Source organism: Enhydra lutris, unplaced genomic scaffold (genome assembly GCF_002288905.1).
Source record: "Enhydra lutris kenyoni isolate GAN:26980312 unplaced genomic scaffold, ASM228890v2 scaffoldscaffold57, whole genome shotgun sequence".
NCBI lineage: Eukaryota > Metazoa > Chordata > Mammalia > Carnivora > Mustelidae > Enhydra > Enhydra lutris.
In genome coordinates this window covers 263,439-268,145 of record NW_019154141.1, presented here as the reverse complement: position 1 = coordinate 268,145, position 4,707 = coordinate 263,439, and positions in this window count along the sequence as shown.

Sequence of the window (4,707 nt, the reverse complement as noted above, 5' to 3'; positions counted from 1 at the left end):
AAGGGCCAGGCCAGCCTTGCCCGCAGCCCCACTTGCTCTGCACCCCCGTTTCCCTCCGTTTCCTGGCACAGCGCTGGCTTCGCAAGTGGGCACTGAGCGCCTCCCTTAAAGCATCAACAGAGGGAGGGCTGGGGGAGCAGAGGGGCCCTGACCCGACCCGACACCCCACAAAGGATGGGCCCCCATTGACCCTCTGAGCCCAGTCCTACGGGACCTGCTGGAGGGAGGGAAGGGGCAGGGCTCATGGCGGAGCTGGGGACCCCTCCTCTCAGCCAGCCGAGCACACCCTGTCTTTCAGCCAGGCCCTGCCTGTTCCCTCGGGTTCAGCTCCCCGCAGGGCTTTTCGGGCAATCATTTTCCTGTGAAGCCTGCAGACCTTTTCCAAGTGGGCTTGCCTTAGCCGTGGCGAAGCCTCAGAAAGACCTGTGAATGGGGAGAGGGGCTTCTCCTTCTCCCTTTCTGAACCTCCCCTCTCCTACAACTCAGAAACATGGTCCATCCGCTTCTAAAATGTTTCTGGGCAACCCCCCCACCCCCCTGCCCTGGCATGTTTACCTCGGGGAGGAGATACACGAACGAGTTCGATTATAGCTGTTTGCCTGCAAGCTTTCCACTCTCTTAATTCTTACAAAATTAAATTAATAACAGTGCTAACAGCGAGTGCTCATTGTATGTCCTGTGCCGAGAGCTTTCCGTGTTCTCTCATCTAATTCTTTGTACAGAATCCCTGGAAGGCTTGTTCTTTGATTGCCCCTACTCTCCAGAGGAACAATCAGATTCCAGGAGAAGTGGGGAGACTGGCCTGGGTCACAGAGCTAGCGCAGGGCAGAGTAGGGACAGGAGCTCAGACATGCAGTCTCCGCCCTGCCTGGCAGGCACATGCAGGGCCCGTGGCGACAGCAGGGACCGTGGTACAGCAGAGCACTCAGTGACCATTACCAGAAACGTCCAAAGCCAAGAGGTCTCCTCAGAGCCAGCTGTGCACCTAAAGTCCCCCAACCACCATGCGTTCTGTGGGTGTCGAATAGTCCTAACGGGGACCCAAAGTGCCCTTTAAAAACTTGCCTGAGTTTAGAATCCTACTGGGGAGGGACCCAGGGTCAGCCACCCTTTGTGACCAAACGAAAAACAATATGAAGTTGCCACTGTGGCCAGACTTTAATACGTGGGGGGTGCCTTGGTGGCTCAGTTGGTTAAGCGTCTGCCTCTGGCTCAGGTCATGGTCCCAGCATCCTGGGATCGAGCCCCACATTGGCTCCTTGCTCAGCAAGTCTGTTTCTTTCTCCCTCTCCCACTACCCCTGCTTGTGTTTGCTCTCTCACTAGCTCTCTCTGTGTCAAATAAATAAAATCTCTATTTTAAAAAAATACTCATCGTGGGACCTATTTATCCAGTGCCTGACCTTCACAACAGCCCCATCTTCAGTCCCCAAGTCACCGATGCGCCACGTGAGGCACAGAGAGAGGGGGCAATGCCTGAGTCCTAGGAAGAGGAGTGGGCTGGCTGGGTTTCTGCCCCCTGCCTGGCCTTGCCATCTGAGCAAAGGACGCCCACACCCCAGGTGTCTCGCTCTGTATTGTCTCCTGTGACAGGCGCCTCACTGTGTGAGGACACGGGCCCCAGAGCTGCCCGGAGAGCTGTGGTTTCAACTGGGGGTGATTTTGCCCCCGACAGGACGTTTGGCAATGTCTGGGCACATTTTGGACTGACCTAAGTGGTAGCGGGTGCTCTCAGCAGGACCGTCGGGCGAGGCAAAATTGACTACCGGTCACCCCCCAGGGTCAGACCAGCACCCCCTATGGCTTTTCCCTGATTTCCAGAACCAGAGATCCAGGAGCCGGCACCTCCACGTGCTAAGGGCCTATGGCATGGAAACATCATGGTGGACAGGGACAGGTCTCTAGGGAGCTCACTGGCAGGCAGAAAGGGCTGAGCTCTGAGGTCTCCACCCAGCACTGAGCTGGGTACCGACCACAGAGTGATGAGCAAGCAGATGCCAACTCTGCTCTCCGGGAGCTTGGACGTCCACGGGAGAGACAAGAGCGGACAAATCCACAGGGAAATAGAGAAACACGGTTGCACAGAGGGACATCTTCTGGGAAGTCCAGGGTGCTGAGAGGGATGACAGCAAGAAGGGAAAGTCCTCAGTGGATGTCTTGTGTCCCAGGGGCCCTTTCATTTTCCCTCCTGAGCTAGAAGTAGCCACAGCCCCTCAAAAGCAGGGGTGGACTTAGGTCCCTGAGGCCCCAGAGGGTCACAGGGCTTGAAAAGCACTCAGGGCTCATCAAAAGCATTGATTCTAGCTGCAGGCGAGTATGGAGGGAAGAGGAGGAAAACGCCACAGATCCCTGTTTGAAAATACCATTGCTTTGTGCAAATAGCGGTCATGGATGACAACATTTGAGAGAGGAGCCGTGGCCGCCTCAGAGGGGAGCTTTTGCCCGCTAGAAGCTCCAGGTATGTGACTGAAGATCTCAAGAACTCAGAAAAGCCAGAAAAGGGGGAAAGGACATGTAAGAGGAGGCTTTGAAGAAGCAATTTGTCTGTGCTGCCCACCAGACAAGTAAGTGAAGGACAGACCTCCAGGACAGACGGACAAGAACAAAGCCAGGGGTGACAGAAGGGAGCAGCCCATCCAGAAGGCTGCCCATGATAGAACACGGCCAGAACAGGGGTGGGACGAGGGCACGGGCCAAAGATGAGCCGGGGAAGGCTGGGACTCCAGGCTAAGGGGCACGGTCCGTGTGAAAGGCCTTGGGGAACCATGGTGGGATCTCAAGGGAGGGAATGAAGCCAAACTGTCTTTTAGAACGGTGATGGTGGGAGCCTGCATGTGTGGAGCAGATCAGGGAGACGAGGCCGGGAGGAGGCTCGAGGAGGCGTGGAGAGCAGGGTAGTTGGGTTTGCTTATACGTTAGGGTGGGGAAGACAGCAGGCAGGGGCAGAGCAAGCGGTCGCGTGCTGCTCAGGGGAGAAGAGGTAGAAGCAGGCATGTGGATGGAGAAGAGAAACACCTGCAGAGGCAGAGCCCCCAGGATCTGGGTAGAAGGGATGAGGGGAGAGGGGTCGCGAATGGTGGCTCAGCTGGGTCGTCAACAGAAACACAGAAGGCAAGCGGAGGACTCAGTTGAGAACATGGACAACGTTGACGAATCTCTATGTAAAGATGGGCTGTGGCCAGAAGCTCAGAATCTTCTCTGGTGTTCACCTCCGTGAGCCATCCTGGATGGGACTCATGCACGTGGGGGAACAGAAAAGAAAGAAAAAAGAACGATAGGCCAAATGACCAGGGGTCTCCTGTGGCTGACCCACACAGATGAGAGTCAGGGTCTGGTACGCAAGCCTGGAGGGTAGTTTCCAGCCACATCATGCATCTTCAGACTTGACCTGATTCTCCCAGCAGCATCCCCATTTGCAAACCAGCCAGCCTGGGTGTGCAGCCTCGGGGCCAACCTGGGCCAGAGAACAGGACAAAACCTTAAGGGAACCCCCACCCACCAGCCCAACACAGGAGTATCTGGTTTCCACCAAACCTCGCTTGGTTTATCTCTGTATCCAATCAAAGGCCACGGGTAGCTTCCTGCCACTGTTTATTAGTAAGTACACCTAACACTAGCTCCTCAGGGGCGACCGGGGAAGCCAGTGTCAGGGAGCAGCCTGGCACCGTGCTCTGCCCCTGGATGTGTGCCAGGTTGTCTGAGACAGTACTGGGGGAATGAATGAAAGGCTCTTCCTTACCCAGCTCCTTCCACGGGAAGAAGATCCCCCGTGTGCTTCCCTCACACAGTCTTTGCATGGGGGCTGCCTCGCTCAGCTTCCCTGGGGGGGGGGGGGGTGCAGGAGAAGATGAAGAAGACGGACCATCAGGACCAGGAGGAGCTCCACCACCGCCACGGGGAAACCAAGCCCCGGAGCAGGGACCGGAAACACCGGCTCTCCGTGGTTCAGCAAGTTGGATGTAAATTCGAGCTAGTGGTGTCCACTGAGGCGGGCTCTTTGTGAAACACCCCATGTCATATGCAGGTGCTCCCCTGCAACTCTCCAGTGGGCAGACTGGGCAGAGACAGCTCGATACCCCTCTGCCCTTGGACAGTGGCTGAAGACACGGCGCCAGACACCCCAGCCACAGTCACGATGCACGTTGTGCCCTTGGAAACACCGGGCAGCCAGTCGCCGCCCGGAGATGCCCAGACAGACGGGCAGGCGGGCAGGCGAGCAGCAGGTGCGAGCGGCCAGGACCCAGAGCACGGCCCGCGCAGCCGGCCGGGCGCCCCCTGGAGGTCAGTGGGAGAGAGGGGCTGGGCGCGAGCCGCGGGGGTGGTGGGGGGCGCGGGGAGGCTCCCAGAAGCTCCCAAACGGACGCGGCGGCGCCGGGCGGACGCAGGGTCGCGCCAAGGGCGGAAGGGACGCACAGGCGGGCAGCCGCCCCGGAAAGCTCGGGCGCCTCCCCGGCAGAGGCCGCCGACTCTCGCCTACAGCGCGGGAGGGGCGGGGGCGCAGAGGCGGGAGGCGCCGTCGGGGCCCTCCCCTTGCCCCGCCTCCCGGTCAGCGCCCTTGGCCGGGGCGCGTTGTTGGTTTCGGGTTGTCAGGCAGCGCGGCGGCAGCGGCGGCGGCGCAGGAAGGCTGCGAGGGACCCCACGGCGGCCGTGGGGGTGCGGCTCGGCCATGCCCGCTGTCGCGGCCTGAGCCCCTCCATCCGCCGCAAGC